Raw genomic sequence first — 20,355 nt, forward strand, 5'->3', positions numbered from 1 at the left:
TTGCTACTTAGAGAAGCTAACTCCTACCCACAATCTTCTTACAGTTCAACTACTTATCATGAGATTACTTGCCTTTTTTCTGCTTTGCCTATATTACATAAAGGAGTCAACACTAGTAGAAAAAAAATCAGTTTTAATGATGAGAAACTACTTAAGGATTTTATCAGTTGTTCAAAATGATATAAATGATATAACGATATAAATGATATAAATCATATTTATATATAAATATAAATATTTAGATCATTAAGATATATATTTATATCTTAATGATATAAATCATATTTCAGAATCATCTCTAGGAATAAATCATTCTGAATACATTTTTTCTGCCTGGCCTTTGCTATCATGAGAGTATTCTGAGAAGCTGACTGGCCAAATGATAGCAAAGTAAGTAGCTGAACATGAGTCTGGCTAGATTAACAAGGTTAGTTAGGTAATGAATTCTCACTGAATTTATTTAAGCCCATTTTGTTAAGCACCTACTAGGTGTAAAGCACAGTACTTGTCAATTGGATGATAAAGAGGTGAATAACTTCGGTCTCTAGGGAATATACAGCCTGTCAGGGTACGCAGGCATATCGCAAACTTACTTAATAGAAGTCAGACTTGGGGATACAACAGTACACATTGTTAAAATGAGGATGAAAAATTTCAGTGGTAGGATTGAAGGAGATCAAGGCTATACCAGGCTGAGGTTACTGAAACACACGGTGTTTTCAGGGACTGGGATAAAGGGGTTCAAGAGAGAGGTGGGGGGATGGAAAGCTAGGACTGTAGATTTTAATAGATTAAACCTAACATGTGAATAGTCTTAATAATGATCTAAGGAATTTGAACTTGATTCTGAAGACATTAGGGAAGTATCAATGATGTTTGATCAAGGCAGCTGCATTATAATATCAATATTGTAAATCGCTGCTTTGTGAAAATAGAAACCACTTAGACTAGCCATGCTCCATATGTTTATGCTTGGACTATGAGATTTAATTTTCATTCAGTGACCATATACACAAAATTCGTTATTTCGCTATGTTATTTTCTAGATTTTCAAAATTCTTTCAGATAGTCATAAACATTTATTAGTGAATCCATTTATTATTTTCAGTTGTTAAAAATGTTATCAAAAATACTGTTGAAAGGATCCACCACATAAAGTTTCCAATAAAAAGTAAAAATGCAACCTCTTTTCTGTTTTGTTGTGAATAGGTGTTGAGTGGCAATGAGGACAGGGGAACTATTCTGCTGTCTAATATTCTAGGTTCGTTTTATTAAGAGCATAGAAATGGAAAAATTAACCCATCATCACAAACACAGGCATGCCATGCCTGTAATACAACCAAAGCAATATATCTTTATAGCAATTCTTTTAGAATGTCTCCTCTTTAGGACAGAAGTTCTCATAACATTTTAATTCACAGCTTTGACTTCCACCTTTTGGTTCTGACAGCCAACAAAATTATTTCCTTTTAATATTTTTTTTACTTTATACATATGCAGTCTGTTACACATACATTTTATTATTTCCAAACATGTCTAATACTTTTGGTATTATAATACCGTTCAGAAAAAATTGTACAATTCAGGAAAAGAATTTCATGCGTTTATTTCACTAAGTGTAGAACTTAGCATCTTCTTTTAAAATTAGAGACAAGAGGGCATTTAGTCTTTCATCCTCAAAATATGTAATTTATTTTTATAAGCTACACCAACTCTTTATATGACTAGAATTTGGTCTTTGCCTACTGTGAGTTTGAAGCAAACATTTCTGTTACAGTAAACCTACTTGTTATTTCAATTATATTGCCTCATAGAGTAGAGTGTAGAAGGTATTAGAGAAATGGGAAAAATATACCATGCAGGTGTCTAGGTTAGTAAAAACTTTTTATGGTTTTCTTCCCTTTAATATTCAGCCTATGTTTAGGTAATAGTGAATATAATATCATTATCTTTACAGAGTAGTTACCTGAGTACATGTAACCTCATTTTCTATAATAGGAGGTTATAGATGAAGAGTATCTCCTCCCTGCATGCTCAGGCCTGGTAAGTCTCATTTCTCTATGTGCTGTGCATATTAAACATAGATCACAGTTCTAGGTAAAATGTAATGCTGGACACATCTAAGTCAGCTCCACTGTTTTCAAAGAGAGCAATAATTCAGATTATTCTTAAAGATGCTCCAGACTTTCAAGAGTCGTAGAGTCTGTGACCTCTTCACTGTCTTCTTCAGCCCTCTGCAGAGCGGATTATTGCCTCCATCACATACCCACCTTCTATGCATATTTATTGTAGCACCAATCAGGCTATCTTGTAATTAATCCTGTGCATTTCTGTCTCCTATTCTGGCTTGTGAACTTGTTAATGGAGTTGTATTCATCTTCCCTAGCACCCGTCATATGACCATGGACACAGTAGGTTTTAAGTAAATCCTGAATGAATGAATGAATGAATAATAGAAAGAATGAAAGGCTATAAATTAATGAATGTTAGTTGATTTATTTGCTAAACCCTGATTTAAAAATGAATTTGGGTGGTTATGCAAGGAACTCTTCAGGAAAGCTATGTTTTTTATTTCCATTGGGGGCAGAGTCAGAGGAGATAGGCCTTCACAGGCAAAGATGGCAAGGAGGGAGAGTGGGAGGAAAAGGAATAGAAAGATTGTCCAACAGAATATGGACAGATAGTGTTTTAGTAATCATGTTAAAATAATAGAAGATATAAGGGATTTAAAGGACTCTTCTTGTTTGATGTTTAGAATTCAGTTGTGCAAGTTTTATTAGAATGTCCTAAGGTTAATGGGCTCTGCCACCCACCTAAGATCAAGATGAAGCTTTTTGATGCTGTAGCTAGTTTGAAATGCATCTTCCATAATCTCCGCCAGCTGTCTTTTTTCACTCAAAAATGCTCAAAGGTGTTGTGATGAGAACCCCAGTTTGCATGGCCTACTCCAGAATTTCTTTTTCTGGTTTCTTGACCTGAAAACTCTGCATGCCACTTGGCTCGCTGCAGCTCTGAGGTCACCTTTGTTAGACCATTTGAATGTTTACTCCATTTGAATGTTTACTCAGAAATATTGCAGTCACAAATTATGTTGCAGTGACTCTGGGTAGGAAGGTATCAGAAGCTTCTAGAATCATCAATTAAAGGTTTTACAGCCAAGTTGGACCTTTATGATCCATTACAAGCCGCCCTTTGTACACATGTGAAGGAGTAGCGGAAGTGGCCTGTCTGATGGGAATAGACATAGCATGATGACTACAGTCCAGTTTTCCTGATTCTCCTCAGATATTTTCTCCATGACACCAAAAACTGACCTCTCAAAGACTGATCAGGATGCATTTTTCTATTGAAGTAAAAATGTGATTGAAAGATGTATAGAAATTCCTGCTTGCTGTTTGATTCAGTGTTTATTTTTCCTTTAAACATCTGACTTGACGAGGGATAATTTTGAGAGCCCAGTTTTGTTTTTTAACTTGTTGAAATTTAATTTTTTTAACTACAATTACATTTTTATTTCTTGTTTAAAAAGATTCTGATTTATTAGTGAAGAGAGGGTTTTTTTAAAAAAAAAAATTCAGCGTCCATTAGCAGTAACATAAAACATTTACTAATATTTCGAGGATGCTTGCTATATATTAGGTTCTCTGATGAGAACTTTATATAGATTATCTCAGTTAATTTTTGTAACAGATATAATATACTATTGTTATCATTTTACAAAACAAGAAACAGCGTTTGAGAGGCTAAGTACCTGCCCTCTATCACAGAGTTAGCAAGAGTTAAGTGGGAGCCTGAATCTAGAATCCACTCATATTAACAAAGAACATCATGGCTGAAGGATGCTTTGCCATTTGAGGGACCACTGACACTTGATTCCAGCTGCTGTTAAGTGATCCATGATATTCACAAATTCTTATGTTCCTGGCAAAACAATTACAGCATAGAGTTGGGGATTCATGGCTTCTTTATGGAATATCATTTTTTTTTTTCAGCCACAGTGTTTATATTTTAGCTGTTCACATTCAAAACCAAATTAAACTAAAGCATGGAAAGCTTCTCATCATGTTAGGGAGATCGGTAAATTTTATTTCTGATTTTGCTCATTATAAGTATATGCATAGAATTTTTTTAGAGTACAATACCTTCTTTCAGAACAGTGCAAAATTTTGGCTAAATTGATGACTGGGATTGGTTTGACAGATCAGACCATAGGTTGACTCCCTCTATCCACTCTGAATTTGTTCTCCAAAGTTCCAGGATAAGGAAATCAATCCCTTTCCTAGCTAGAGGGGGAGAGGGAGCATATTACTTTGATGAAGGCACTACCAGTGGCCCTATTACCCAAATGACTTTTCATATTAAATATTCAAAACTCAAATTTAAAACTATTATGCAAAACTTAAAATCTCCAATCTGAGAAGCATACATGAAATGTTATATAGTCTGATTTATCAGTTCTCTCTCCTTATCAGATGACATTCTGTCTCAGTAACCTACATGTGATTGGTTATACAATTCTCTGTACGGTGTTCATCAGTGTGCCTTGGAAGAATTCAGTACCTGGTTGTTGCTTTTCATTGTTTTTATGAACCTCTCATCATTATCAAACTAGAACAGAATTAAGTGTATTAGCCCTGGCATTAATGAACTAGTCCCCAAATAGATCAAATCATGCACTTGCATGCTTCTAGTCATAAAGAATGTACATAACTGAGATAAAATGGATATGGAGATTTTTTCCTTCAATCTGGTACATGATTCTGTACGTGGAGCTGAGGCAACAATGCCCATCTCTCCCATATTTTTTCTCTGTCTCTCTTAAACATGTATATGACGGCTTTTCACTATAATCAACTTTCTTAGAGTGGGTGTGGGAGCCTTAATTAATGATAAGTTGATAACTGTATGGATTTTGAGCTTCTTAGAAAGGCACAATATAGGTTAAGGTACTCTTGTGGAGGATGCCATGTTTTTCTATATGAAAGTCACCACGGTCATTACTGCACGGTCATTAATCCAGCCATTCCCCTTCTGGGTATTTATCCAAAGAATATGAAAAGACTAATTTGAAAAGATATATACACCTGTGTTCATCACAGCATTATTTACAATAGCCAAGATACGGAAACAACCTAATTGCCCATCAGCGGATGAATGGATAAAGAAGATGTGCTATCTATCTATCTATCTATCTATCTATCCATCCATCCATCCAATGGAATACTACTCAGCCATTAAAAAAAAAGATGAAATCTTGCCATTTGTGACAACATGGATGGATCTTCAGGAACAAAGATTTCACTTATGCTAGGTGAAATAAGTCAGACAAAGAAAGACAAATACCATATGATTTCACTCCTTTGTGGAATACTAAAACAAAACAAAAACAAACACAGAAACGGAGAACAGATTAGTGGTTACTACAAAAGAAGGGGGGTAGGGAGAGGGCAAAATGGGTAAAGGGGTCAACTGTTTTGTGACAGATGGAAACTAAAATTTGGTGGTGAGGACTCTACAGTGTATATAGAAGTCAAATTATAATGTTGTACACATGCAACTTATAAAATGTTATAAAGCAATGTTACCTCAATAAAAAAATGATGAAAAAAAACAATGCTGTGGCAATACTAGTCATAAAACGAAACAAAGGGAAAATAAATAAGAAGTAATATTTTTGAAAAATCACCGTGGTCAAAAAAATACACAGGGCCATTATTCAGATATTCAAGCAGCAATCTCAATAGGAGATTTGCCTCTCTAAATATTCACTCTCAGGCAAGACTAAGTACTATTATACAATTTGGAGACTTGCACTGGAGCTTCATTTTATTCTGTCCTATATATCTAAATGGAATTGTTTTATTATATGTGAAACAGCAGTTTTAACAAGTTTCTTCTGTTCTATCCAGTGATAAATATCTTGTCTGAGATTCAAGAAGAATCTCTTTTTATCAAGCTCAAGCTCCAGGACAGATTTTGACTTTCAGCCTCCCAGGTACTTAACTACATGATCAAACTAACACTTCTATGCATAGCTCTTCATTCATTAATAATCTGCTTCTCCATTCAGGGAACAGTATTGAGTTCTTATTATATAGAGAAAAATACAAAGATACATAATCCAGCTTTCTTATCTTCAAGGAGCTGAAGGCATAATAATGTGCAAAGACCCAAAGATATTGAATTCTTATGCTGAATACCCATAGGCTAGAACGGAGCCAGCCACAGAATAGGCACTTGCTAAATGTTTGTGAAAGGAGCAAACCAAGTACAATGATAAGGAAGCCCAGGCAGGTTGTGATGAGGGCACAGATGAGCTGGGTTCCCTGATGCAGAAGGACCTCTGACGCAGAATAAAGGAAGAGTAGGAATAGGAGGAAGGCAACCACCGAGCACTATGATGGGTGGGCGGGGGGTTATAGGCAGTTTGGTGTTTCTGGGACATAAAGTATGAATCAGACACTGACCAGAATGAAGGTGTGCAAGGCAGGTGGGCACCTTGTCATGGAGGTCCTGGTGGTCAGAAATTGAGGTGAGTTTTATGCCTTCATCTAGGTGACAGTTATTTTTTTAAAATTATTTTATTGAAGTATAGTTGATTTATAATGTTGTATTAATTTCTACTGTACAGCCAAGTGATTCAGTTATGCATATATATACATTCTTTTTCATAACTTTTACAGTGTACATGATTATTTATTTAAGTATATATTGCAAAATGATTACTACAATAAGGCTAGTTAACACATCTATCACCTCACATAGTTAACATTTTTCTGTGTGTGCTAAGAACTTTTAAGATCCATTTTCTTATCAGCTTTCATGTCTACAATATGGTATTATTAACTATAATCACTGTGCTGTACATTAGGTCCCCAGAACTTATTCATATTATAACTGGACATTTTTACACTTTTCCCCAATCCTACTGCCCCTGGTAATCACCAGTCTACTCTCTGTTTCCATCAGTTTGGTATTTTTAATATTCTACTTATAAGTGAAATTATATAGTATTTGTCTTTTTCTGACTGACTTATTTCACTTAGCATAATGTCTTCAAGGTCCATCCATGCTGTTGAAAAGTGTCAGGATTTCCTTCTTTTTTTAATGGCTGGATAATATTACATTGTTCACATATATATCACATATCATATATATCACATTTTCTGTATTCATCCATCAGTGGACACTTAGGTTGTTTTCATGTCTTGGCTGTTATAAATAATGCTGCAATGAATGTGAGGGTGCAGATATCTCTTCAAGATAGTTATTTCATTTCCTTCAGATATACACTGAGATATGGGATTCCTACATCCTAAAGTAGTTCCATTTCTTAATTTTTTGAGGAACCTCCGAACTGTTTTCCATAGTGGCTGTACCAATTCATATTCCCACCAACAGTGCACAAGGGATTCCCCTTTCTTCACATCCTGGCCAACGTTTGTTATCTCTTGGGTGACAGTTATTGACTGAGTCAGTCTCCAAACACAAATTCTTTCTCCTACACTTTACGGATGCCGTATGAACAACCCTTTAGATAAGAAGAGTCAATTAAATATGGAGACTAAACAGAGTTGACCGAATTTAATACTGACTGGAAAGAACGTCCCTTCCCTTCCCGGTACTTCTGGGCTGTGTCCGCTTGATCATGCCCCGCTCTCATCACGGTTCGCTTGTAGCCATTGTTTATTTTATCTATCACTTGAGTTTTTCCTCACTTCCCATTAGTAGCTTCTCTGACTTAATGTTTGTTCTTTTTTTAACACCAGAGTTAAATATTTACAGCTGAGCAAGCCAGAGAAAATAATGTAAAAAGTTCACAATTCCAGGGAGCACGCTGAACTAAGTCAGCCTTTTGTTCCTTTCTTTTTCTTAACATAACCCCGATTTTATATGTAATTTCATCAATTATATTTTTTTAATTTAACTTTGTTTTTTAACATCTTTATTGGAGTATAATTGCTTTACAATGGTGTGTTAGTTTCTGCTGTATAACAAAGTAAATCAGCTATATGTATACATATATACCCATATCCCCTCCCTCTTGCGTCTCCCTCCCCCCCTCCCTATCCAACCCCTTTAGGTGGTCACAAAGCACCGACCTGATCGCCTCATGCGATGCAGCTGCTTTGCACTAGCTATCTATTTTACATTTGGTAGTGTATATATGTCCATGCCACTCTCTCACTTCATCCAGGCTTACCCTTCTCCCTCCCTGTGTCCTCAAGTCCATTCTCTACGTCTGTGTCTTTATTTCTGTCCTGCCCCTAAATTCATCAGAACCATTTTTTTTCCTTTTTTAGATTCCATATATATGTGTTAGCATATGGTATTTGTTTTTCTCTTTCTGACTTACTTCATTCTGTATGACAGACTCTAAGTCCATCCACCTCACTACAAATAACTCAACTTCATTTCTTTTTATGGCTCAGTAATATTGCATTGTATATATGTGCCACATCTTCTTTATCCATTCATCTGTCGATGGACACTTAGGTTGCTTCCAAGTCCTGGCTATTGTAAATAGTGCTGCAATGAACATTGTGGTACATGACTCTTCTTGAATTATGGTTTCCTCAGAGTATATGCCCAGTAGTAGGATTGCTGGGTCATATGGTAGTTCTACTTTTAGTTTTTTAAGGAACCTCCATACTGTTCTCCATAGTGGCTGTATCAATTTACATTCCCACCACCAGTGCAAGAGGGTTCCCTTTCTCCACACCCTCTCCAGCATTTATTGTTTGTAGATTTTTTGATGATGGCCATTCTGAGCATTGTGAGGTGATACATCATTGTGGTTTTGATTTGCTTTTCTCTAATGATTAGTGATGTTGAGCATCCTTTCATGTGTTTGTTCGCAATCTGTATATCTTCTTTGGAGAAATGTCTATGTAGGTCCTCTGCCCATTTTTGGATTGGGTTGTTTGTTTTTCTGATATTGAGCTGCATGAGCTGCTTGTATATTTTGGAGATTAATCCTTTGTCAGTTGCTTCGTTTGCAAATATTTTCTCCCATTCTGAGGGTTGTCTTTTCGTCTTGTTTATGGTTTCCTTTGCTGTGCAAAAGCTTTGAAGTTTCATTAGGTCCCATTTGTTTATTTTTGTTCTTATTTCCATTTCTGTAGGAGCTGGGTCAAAAAGGATCTTGCTGTGATTTATGTCATAGAGTGTTCTGCCTATGTTTTCCTCTAAGAGTTTTATAGTGTCTGGCCTTACATTTAGGTCTTTAATCCATTCTGAGTTTATTTTTGTGTATGGTGTTAGGGAGTGTTCTAATTTCATTCTTTTACACGTAGCTGTCCAGTTTTCCCAGCACCACTTATTGAAGAGGCTATCTTTTCTCCATTGTATATTCTTCCTTCCTTTATCAAAGATAAGGTGACCATATGTGTGTGGGTTTATCTCTGGGCTTTCTATCCTGTTCCATTGATCTATATTTGTGTTTTTGTGCCAGTACCACACTGTCTTGTTTACTGTAGCTTTGTAGTATAGTCTGGAGCCAGGGAGCCTGATTCCTCCAGCTCTGTTTTTCTTTCTCAAGATTGCTTTGGCTATTGGGGGTCTTTTGTGTTTCCTTACTAATTGTGAAAATGTTTTGTTCTAGTTCTGTGAAAAGTGCCATTGGTACTTTGATAGGGATTGCATTGAATCTGTAGATTGCTTTGCGTAGTATAGTCACTTTCACAATGTTGATTCTTCCAATCCAAGAAAATGGTATATCTCTCCATCTGTTTGTATCATCGTTAATTTCTTTCATCAGTGTCTTACAGTTTTCTGCATACAGATCTTTTGTCTCCTAGGTGGGTTACTCCTAGGTATTTTAGTCTTTTTGTTGCAATGGTAAATGGAAGTGTTTCCTTAACTTCTCTTTTAGATTTTTCATCACTAGTGTATAGGAATGCAAGAGATTTCTGTGCATTAATTTTGTATCCTGCTACTTTACCAAATTCATTGATTAGCTCCAGTAGTTTTCTGGTAGCATCATTAGGATTCTCTGTGTATAGTATCATGTCATCTGCAAACAGTGACAGCTTTACTTCTTCTTTTCTGATTTGGATTCCTTTTATTTCTCTTTCTTCTCTGATTGCTGTGGATAAAACTTCCAAATCTATTTTGAATAATAGTAGTAAGAGTGGGCATCCTTGTCTTGTTCCTGATTTTAGAGGAAATGGTTTCAGTTTTTCACCATTGAGAACGATGTTGGCTGTGGGTTTGTCATATATGGCCTTTATTATGTTGAGGTAAGTTCCCTGTATGCCTATTTTCTGGAGAGTTTTTATCATAAATGGGTGTTGAATTTTGTTGAAAGCTTTCTCTGCATCTATTGAGATGATCATATGGTTTTTCTCCTTCAATTTGTTAATATGGTGTATCACATTGATTGATTTTCATATATGGAAGAATCCTTGCATTCCTGGGGTAAACCCCACTTGATCATGGTTTATGGTCCTTTTAATGTGCTGTTGGATTCTGTTTGCTAGTATTTTGTTGAGGATTTTTGCATCTGTGTTCATCAGTGATATTGGCCTGTAGTTTTCTTTTTTTTATGACATCTTTGTCTGGTTTTTGTTTCAGTGTGGGTGGCCTTGTAGAATGAGTTTGGGAGTGTACTTCCCTCTGCTATATTTTGTAAGAGTTTGAGAAGGATAGGTGTTAGCTCTTCTCTAAATGTTTGATAGAATTCGCCTGTGAAGCCATCTGGTCCTGGGCTTTTGTTTGTTGGAAAATTTTTAATCACAGTTTCAATTTCAGTGCTTGTGATTGGTCTGTTTATATTTTCTATTTCTTCCTGGTTCCATCTTGGAAGGTTGTGCTTTTCTAAGCAATTGTAAATTTCTTCCAGGTTGTCCATTTTATTGGCACATAGGTGCTTGTAGTAATCTCTCATGATCCTTTGTATTTCTGCAGTGTCAGTTGTTACTTCTTCTTTTTAATATCTAATTCTGTTGATTTGAGTCTTCCTTTTTTTCTTGATGAGTCTGGCTAGTGGTTTATCAATTTTGTTTATCTTCTCAAAGAACCAGCTTTTAGTTTTATTGATCTTTGCTATTGTTTCCTTCATTTCTTTTTCATTTATTTCTGATCTGATCTTTATGATTTCTTTCCTTCTCCTAACATTGGGCTTTTTTTTGTTCTTTTTTCTCTAAGTGCTTTAGGTGTAAGGTTAGCTTGTTTATTTGAGATGTTTCTTGTTTCTTGAGGTAGAAATGTATTGCTATAAACTTCCCACTTAGTACTGCTTTTGCTGCATCCCATAGGATTTGGGTCATTGTGTTTTCATTGTCATTTGTGTCTAGGTATTTTTTGATTTCTTCTTTGATTTCTTCATTGATCTCTTGGTTATTTAACAGCATATTGTTTGGCCCCCATGTGTTTGTATTTTTTACACTTTTTTCCTGTAATTGATATCTAGTCTCACAGTGTTGTGGTTGGAAAAGATACTTGATACGATTTGAATTTTCTGAAATTTACCAAGGCTTGATTTATGACCGAAGATATGATCTATCCTGGAGAATGTTCCATGAGCACTTGAGAAGAAAGTGTATTCTGTTGTTTTTGGATGGAATGCCCTATAAATATCAATTAAGTCCATCTTGTTTAATGTGTCATTTAAAGCTTGTGTTTCCTTATTTATTTACATTTTGGATGATCTGTCCATTGGTGAAAGTGGGGTGTTAAAGTCCCCTACTATAATTGTGTTACTGTCGATTTCCCCTTTTATGGCTGTTAGCATTTGCCTTATGTATTGAGGTGCTCTTATGTTGGGTGCATAAATATTTAGAATTTTTTTTTTTTTTTTTTTTTAGAAGACACTTGATTTTTAAATATTTATTTATTTATTTATTTTTGGCTGTGTTGGGTCTTCGTTTCTGTGCGAGGGCTTTCTCTAGTTGCGGCAAGCGGGGGCCACTCTTCATCGCGGTGCACAGGCCTCTCTTATTGCGGAGCACAGGCTCCAGACGCACAGGCTCAGTAGTTGTGGCTCACGGGCCTAGTTGCTCTGCGGCATGTGGGATCCTCCCAGGCCAGGGCTCGAACCCGTGTCCCCTGCATTGGCAGGCAGATTCTCAACCACTGCGCCACCAGGGAAGCCCAATATTTAGAATTTTTATCTCTTCCTCTTGGATTGATGCCTTGATCATTATGTAATGTCCTTCTTTGTCTCTTGTAATAGTCTTTATTTTAAAGTCTATTTTGTCTGATATGAGAATTGCTACTCCAGCTTTCTTTTGATTTCCGTTTGCATGGACTGTCTTTTTCCATCGCCTCACTTTCAGTCTGTATGTGTCCCTAGGTCTGAAGTGGGTCTCTTGTAGACAGCATATATATGGTTCTTGTTTTCAAGTCCATTCAGCCATTCTGTGTCTTTTGGTTGGAGTATTTAATCCATTTACATTTAAGGTAATTATCAATATGTATGTTCCTGTTACCATTTTCTTAATTGTTTTGGGTTTGTTTTTGTAGATCTTTTCCTTCTCTTGTGTTTCCTGCCTAGAGAAGTTCCTTTAGCATTTGTTGTAAAACTGGTCTGGTAGTGCTGAATTCTCTTAACTTTTCCTTGTCTGTAAAGGTTTTAATTGCTCTGTTGAATCTGAATGAGATCCTTGGTAGGTGGAGTAATCTTGGTTGTATGTTTTTCCCTTTTATCGTTTTAAATATGTCCTGCCACTCCCTTCTGGCTTGCAGAGTTTCTGCTGAAAGATCAGCTGTTAACCTTATGGGGATTTCCTTGTATGTTATTTCTTGCTTTTCCCTTGCTGCTTTTAATAACTTTTCTTTGTATTTAATTTTTGAGAGTTAATATTTTTCTTGGTTTGTTTCTCCTTTGATTTAATCTGTATGGCACTCTGCACTTCCTGGACTTGATTATTTCCTGTCCCATGTTAGGGAAGTTTTCAACTATAATCTTTTCAAATATTTTCTCAGATCCTTTCTTTTTCTCTTCTTCTTCTGGAACCCCTATAATTCGAATGTTTGTGCCTTTAATGTTGTCCCCGAGGTCTCTGAAACTGTCCTCAATTCTTTTCATTCTTTTTTCTTTATTCTGCTCTGCGGTAGTTATTTTACTATTTTATCTTCCAGGTCACCTATCCATTCTTCTTCATCAGTTATTCTGCAACTGATTCCTTCTAGAGAATTTTTAATTTCATTTATTGTGTTGTTCATCATTTTTTCTTTGCTCTTTAATTCATCTAGGTATTTGTTAAACGTTTCTTGTATTTTCTCCATTCTATTTCCAAGATTTTGGATCATCTTTACTATCATTACTCTGAATTCTTTTTCAGGTAGACTGCCTATTTCCTCTTCATTTGTTTGGTCTGGTGGGTTTTTACCTTGCTCCTTCATCTGGTGCATATTTCTCTGTCTTCCCATTTTGCTTAACTTATCGTGTTTGGGGTCTCCTTTTCGCAGGCTGCAGGTTCGTAGTTCCCACTGTTTTTGGTGTCTGCCCCCAGTGGGTAAGGTTGGTTCAGTGGGCTGTGTAGGCTTCCTGGTGGAGGGGACTGGTGCCTGTGTTCTGGTGGATGAGGCTGGATCTTGTCTTTCTGGTGGGCAGGACCACTTCCAGTGGTGTGTTTTGGGGTGTCTGTGAACTTATTATGATTTTAGGCAGCCTCTCTGCTAATGGGTGGGTTTGTGTTCCTGTCTTGCTAGTTGTTTGGCATGTGGTGTCCAGCACTGGAGCTTCCTGGCTGTTGGTTGGAGCTGGGTCTTAGCATTGAGACGGAGATCTGTGGGAAACCTCTCGCCAGTTGATATTACATGGGGCTAGGAGGTCTCTGGTGGTCCAATGTCCTGAACTCGGCTCTCCCACCTCAGAGGCTCAGGCCTGACACCAGGCCGGAGCACCAATACTCTGTCAGCCACATGGCTAAGAAAAAAAGGGAGGAAAAAAGAAAGAAAAAAGATAATAAAAAATAAAATATAATGAAATAAAGTAATATAATTAAAATAAAAAAATTATTAAAATAAAAAAATTAAAAAGTAATAAAAAAAAGAAGAGAGCAACCAAACCAATAAACAAATCTATCAATGATAACAAGAGCTAAAAGCTATACTAAGATAAACATAAATTTCAGAAAGAAGTCAGTCGCAGACAGCAAACCCCAAGTGTACAGTTGCTCCCAAAATCCACCTCATCAATTTTAGGTTGATTTGTAGTCTATTAAATATTCCACAGATGCAGGGTACCTCAAGTTGATTGTGGGCATTTAATCCACTGCTTCTGAGGCTGCTGGGATAAATTTCCCTTTCTCTTCTTTGTCCGCACAGCTCCCCGGGTTCAGCTTTGGATTTGGCCCCGCCTCTGAGTATAGGCCGCCTGAGGGTGTCTGTTCCCGCCCAGACAGGACGGGGTTAAAGGAGCAGCTGCTTCGGCGGCTCTCGCTCACTCAGGCCGGGGGGAGGGAGCGGTACGGAGGAGGCGGGGCGAGCCTGCGCGGCAGAGGCCGGCGTGACGTTGCAGCAGCGTGAGGCGCGCCGTGCCTTCTCCCGGGTAAGTTGTCCCTGGATCACGGGACCCTGGCAGTAGCGGGGTGCACAGGCTCCTGGGGTGTTGTTGATAGTGACCTGTGCTCGCACACAGGCTTCTTGGTGGCTGTAGCAGCAGCCTTAGCGTCTCATGCCCGTCTCTGGTGTCTGCATTGATAGCCGCGGCTCGCGCCAGTCTCTGGAGCTCGTTTAGACGGTGCTCTGAATCCCCTCTCCTCACGCACCCAAAACAATGGTCTCTTGCCTCTTAGGCAGGTACAGACTTTTTCCTGGACTCCCTCCCAGCTAGTTGTGGCGCACTAGCCCCCTTCAGGCTGTGTTCACGCCGCCAACCCCAGTCCTCTCCCTGGGATCTGACCGCCGAAGCCCGAGCCTCAGCTCCCAGCCCTGCCCGCCCCGGCGGGTGAGCAGACAAGCCTCTCGCGCTGGTGAGTGCTGCTCGGCGCCGATCCTCTGTGCGGGAATCTCTCCTCTTTGCCCTCTGCACCCCTGTTGCTGCGCTCTCCTCCGTGGCTCTGAAGCTCCCCCCCCTCTGCCACCCACAGTCTCTGCCCGCGAAGGGGCTTCCTAGTTTGTGGAAACTTTTCCTCCTTCACAGCTCCCTCCCAGAAGGGCAGGTCCCATCCCTATTCTTTTGCCTCTGTTTTTTCTTTTTTCTTTTGCCCTATCCAGTTACGTGGGGAGTTCCTTGTCTTTTGGGAAGTCTGAGGTCTTCTGCCAGCGTTCAGCAGGTGTTCTGTAGGAGTTGTTCCACATGTAGATGTATTTTTGATGTATTTGTGGGGAGGAAGGTGATCTCCACGTCTTACTCCTCCGCCATCTTCTGGAGTAGTCTCATCAATTACCTTTTAATTTTATGAGACCCCTCATCTGTGGTGCCACAGTGCTTTATGTCAATTTGGAATTGGACCATAGGTACCCTTTCTCATTTTTTAAATAAGGAAAATGGATGTTGTTCAACCAGTGTGAACCCAGAAAAACTCACTCCAGGACTTGGTGTTGCCAGAACCTTCCATTCCCACACAATGCTCCATATTCTTTGCAGCCGTCAGGGCTGGTAAAGGTGTTTCTTCCTGATGCTTCTGCATGTTGGACAGAATTTGTATCTTCTTCACCTTCTGCATTCCCCTGGGACATGGGTACCTCTGTGGATGAACGAGAAGCTGCTGGCATCTCCATCGTTTCCCACATTTAGTAGTTCTGTTTCATTAAATATTGTGCAAGGTAAGGATGGATGCTTAGTAAAGCATTTGCTTATGAAGGACCTTGCAAGTCGTGATAAGGAGTTTGTGTTTTATCCTGAGGACAGTAGGAAGCCTTTGGCATCTGTGGAAAAGTGAACACGACCAGATTTGAGGTGGAGAATGACAAAGCTCCAGCTGCAGTGAAGAAATTGGACTGGAGTTAGGTAAGCACGAAGGTGTGGAGACCAGTGAAAAGGCTGTTACAGTGATCTAAGCTTGAGGTGATGGTGGCCCCGATCAGTGTAGTGCATTGTAGAGAGTTCTGTATGTTATTCAAGAGGAAGAAGTGGTAGGAGTGAGTGACTCATTGGATGAGAGGTTTAAGAGAGAGAAAGGAGTCAAAGATAATATCTAATTGAAGGACTGGGCATGGAGATTTCCCTGAGATAGAGAACATGTGGTGAGGATCATGTTGGGGAAAGGAAATGAATTTATTTTCCTGACTAATATTTTACATTACTCACAAAATATGTGCATCTATTTAATATGTGCCAAATCTTTAGATTTTTCTGCAGCTAAAAAATGTATTGCAGATCTTCGAAGTGAGAAAGCATCTGCTCTCTGCCTAGCTACCCATCTAGGTCTTTTCCTACTTCAATCCTTTAGATGACGTGCTAAACCCTTTAAGCTAAATGTGGCCTGTTGCCTGGTTTTGTAGGGCCCACAAATAAATGATTATTTCTAAGTTTTTAAATGGTTGGGGAAAAAGTTTGAAAAAGAAGACTATTTCCCAAGTGGAAATTATATAGAAATTAAATTCGTTTTCCATACATTAAAATTTTTTAGAAGACCGCCATGCCCATTCATTTCCATACAGTATATGGCTGCTTTTGTGTTTCAACCTCAGAGTTTGGTAGCTGCAACAGGGACCTTACAAATCATAAAGCCTAAAATTTTTACCACCTGGCCCTTTGCGAAAATGTATGATGACCCCTGGACTAAATGACTGTTTCATTCTCTAATTTGATGATCCTAAATTAAAAAAAAAATTTTCTTCAAAAGATGTAACAGCATCCTAGTTGAGGGATTATGTATTTCTGGTTGGGTTTTCAGATTTGTGACTATGCCAGCCACCAAATACTCCAATGTAAGATTTATTAATGCATTTAATTAGTATTGAATTTCCCCAATATTTATGGACCAGAGCAACATGGAAGTGTATTTCAGAGAAGGTATAGTTAATTCAAGAGCAAGAAAAAAATAGAGATGGCATCTTAGCTGGGTTTATCTTTATGCTAACAGTAAAAAAAAATAATGGCAAATGCTTTCTCTGGGCAGCTTCAAGTTGTAATATCATTAGCAATACAGCAGTATTTCATGTTATAGTCAACTTTAGTAGAATGTGTTAGGTAGTGCGATGGTGCTTTGTGCTCCATGGTAGCTTTTAGAGCTGAAATTGGTTTGCAGTCATGCTTCAACCCATTTGCTTTTAGAAAAAAAATAACTTTATCCAACTAACCTAGTAATAATTAGTTTTCAAGTAGCATTGCATACGATTTTCAGGATTATAAGTACAACCTGATACTGTGAGGCAGAGTTTTCTTCTGCATACAAAGCATGGCACTTGTATGTATACTTGTTCAATTTGCTCAAAGTAATATAAAATATTAGAAAGCATATCAGATATTGGTTCCTTTTCTTAACATTTTTCCTCAGCCAATTTACAATGAATGATCTAATCAGTTTTACCATTTGATTTGATACCTCTTAAATCAGTTGACATGTGTTCAGAAACATGGTATCTTTTGTTTCAGAGCTCCTTTAGGAATCACTGTTGTCAAATTTATACAAGGGACATAATTCTAAGGTGTCTATGAATGTTGAGATTATTAACCACGAAATAGTAAGTCTCAAGTGAAAGTTTTACAAACCCTTTTAGAAGAATTGTTTGTCCTCTACTTATGGTCAAATGTGGCAGATATTTGGCCCACTGTTTTGATTCTTTTAGTCTTGTTATTTTATTTATATTGAAATTCCAAGTAACATCAGAGCAACTAAGACATATTTATAATTCTTCAAAAAGAACATGGATTAAAGTAGATTTTGAAAACCACTCCTGTAAATGAGCTAACTTTGGTTCCCCTCCAGAACCCTTGCTATTTATGCCCCTTGTCAATTCCCTAATCCCTGAAATGTGCTAACCTTTCACCAGCATGGGATACATTTCTAAATGTGAGTTAGTTTTGTATGCTTATCTCATGTCCCTTACTTTTGCATCATGGCTGCTTTGATATGTGAATCCTAAATAGTAAAGTCTATTGGCATGGGCTGAATAAATTCATCATCAAGCCCTGTGTGTAAGTATCCAAGACAACAAGAGAGGGCCATTTCCTGGACACTCTTCAGCCTCAGATGTTGCTTGGTTTCTGAGAATCATTAAATACTACTGATGTCAGAGACTAAGTCATTCCCAAATTGCATTCTCTGTTTCTAAAATCTACATGGCTTTCCTTCCTCTCCCTCTACTCCCATACTATGTGCCCTTGTCTTTGACCATTGCTTTCCATTCCAAGCTTTCGTTCCATGGCCTTCCCAGATTTATGGTGTAACAGACAGTTGAAGTCAGGATATTGAGTGAGAGCTTCAAGAGTTAGGCATTAGACCTTGTGGAGTGCCTACTAGGTACTGTGCAGTTTACATGTGTTATAGTTAAAGCTCACTTACATCTCATAACCGCCTTCAGAGTATGATTATTTCCAAATGAGGGAGAAGAAATTCAGGGGGGTTGATTTGGTTGACTACTTAGCCAGTCTGGAGTGCTGACTTCTGTTTGGGTATGTCTGGCTATAAAGCCTGTGATTTTTTTCCATGCCACCTGTCTGTCTCCTCAAGGGAGAACGTGTATACAGAGAAGAACTGAGACATCAGGAATAAGACTTGGAGAAATCTCTCCTTACAAGGTAGACTCAAAAACTGGAGCCAGCAAAGGCAACTAAAGGAGACAAAAGCATAGCAAGAAAAATGGTAGTAGTTACCTGAAAAGCCATGGGATGGGGGACTTCTAAGAGAAAAGAATTGTCGGGGTGGTTGAATTGGGGATGTGAGGTGAAGCTTGTGAAAGGAGCTAGTCACTGGCCTAACAGGCACATTTCATTGTGTCTCTTTTCTTCACTTATCCTCCTAATGTGCAAGTCGCCTCCCTGGACGACCTGGTACTCTCTGCAAGGGACTAGGGACACAATCTCAAATATCAAGCATCTCCTGTGTCTCTAAATTCTGCGTCATGAACTTGCTATTCATGGAGTGTTGCATTTCAGAAAGAAAGAGCCCTGTAACATAAAGTTCTCTTTATTTTCTAGGCCAACTCACTGAAAGTAGAATCCGTATTTTTGTCTAGACAGCCTTTCTTTGAAGTTGATGTGTTTAGGTGCTATCTTGAGGAGCCAGTACTGTACTATTTACCATGTTTCCTGAGGCAACCTTGTGTGAGGACTAGAGAATTTTAACAAGTTTCTTGACTTTCTCTGCACCTGGAGATTAATGTGCTAGTAAAAACTTTATGAGCTCTTAATCATTCATAGCAAACATATAGGATCCTCTGAAGCTAAAAGCTTCAACATTCATAATTAAGAGACAGCAGAATAGGACCATGTAAATTTGGAAATGGCCTCCCAGACAATGTAATGAACATTTTCTTTATCTATATTTATATTTATTTCTTTATCAAGTTGTGGGTACTTTAATTTTGAATAGAAGTGTATTTTCTCAGTTATAAAATTCAAACATAAAATTATCCCCACTTCTAAGATGAGAATAAAAGAAAATTTAAACTACTACTAGATAATCTCATGTAAGTAGATCGGATTCCCTTATGAAGATATTACTTGCTACACTATTAGTTGTGCTCTCCTGTTTCCACATGTATATCATCTTCTGCTTGAAACAATGTATAGTTTTACAGATCTTCCTTGACTTATGATGGGGTTACATCTGGATAAACCTATGTAAATTGACAATATCATTAAGTCAAAAATGCATTTAATACGCCTAATATACCAAACATCATAGCTTAGCCTAGCCTACCTTAAATGTGCTCAGAACACTTACATTAGCCTACAGTGGGGCAAAATCATCTCACACAAAGCCTGTTTTTAATGAAGTGTTCAGTATCTCATGTAATTTATTGAATACTGTACTGAAAGGGAAAAACAGAATGGCTGGCTGGGTACAAAGTTGTTGTAAGTGTATCAGTTGTTTACCGCAGTGACTGAGTGTCTGATTGGGAGCCATGGCTGACTGCCACTGCCCAGCATCTCCAGAGAGGTCGCTGGCCCTGGAAAAGATCAAAATTCAAAATTGGAAGTAGGGTTTCCAATGCATATGAATGCATATCACTTTTGCACCATCGTAAAGTTGAAAAATTGTAAGTCGAACTATTATAAATTAGGGATAGACAATCCCTAATGTATGTATTGGGATAGTGTATTTGTTTATTAAGGCTGCCATAACAAAGTACCACAAACCAGGTGGCTTAACAGGAGTATATCTTCTCACCGTTCTGAAGGTTAAAAGTCAGGAATCAAGGTGTCAGTAGTGTTGGTTCCTTCTGAGAGCAATGAAGGAGAATGTCTTCCAGGCCTCTCTCTCAGCTTCTGGTGTTTTGCTTGAAGTTTTGGTG

General features: G+C 38.0%; 1 protein-coding gene across 2 annotated transcripts in view; it reads left to right on the forward strand.

Moving 5' to 3' along the window:
- The window catches only part of GPC6 (glypican 6), a 1,058,679-nt gene that overhangs the window by 182,617 nt on the left and 855,707 nt on the right, over positions 1-20,355 (forward strand). The window contains exon 1 of one of the 2 annotated variants that reach the window (XM_036832072.1): positions 15,823-15,901. The exons of the other annotated variant lie outside the window; for it this stretch is intronic. The gene's annotated coding sequence lies outside the window, so the exon portion shown is untranslated. Of the gene's footprint in view, positions 1-15,822; positions 15,902-20,355 lie in introns of those variants that run through there. 2 annotated transcript variants of the gene reach the window in all.

The sequence above is a fragment of the Balaenoptera musculus genome, chromosome 18 (assembly GCF_009873245.2).
Source record: "Balaenoptera musculus isolate JJ_BM4_2016_0621 chromosome 18, mBalMus1.pri.v3, whole genome shotgun sequence".
Taxonomy (NCBI): domain Eukaryota; kingdom Metazoa; phylum Chordata; class Mammalia; order Artiodactyla; family Balaenopteridae; genus Balaenoptera; species Balaenoptera musculus.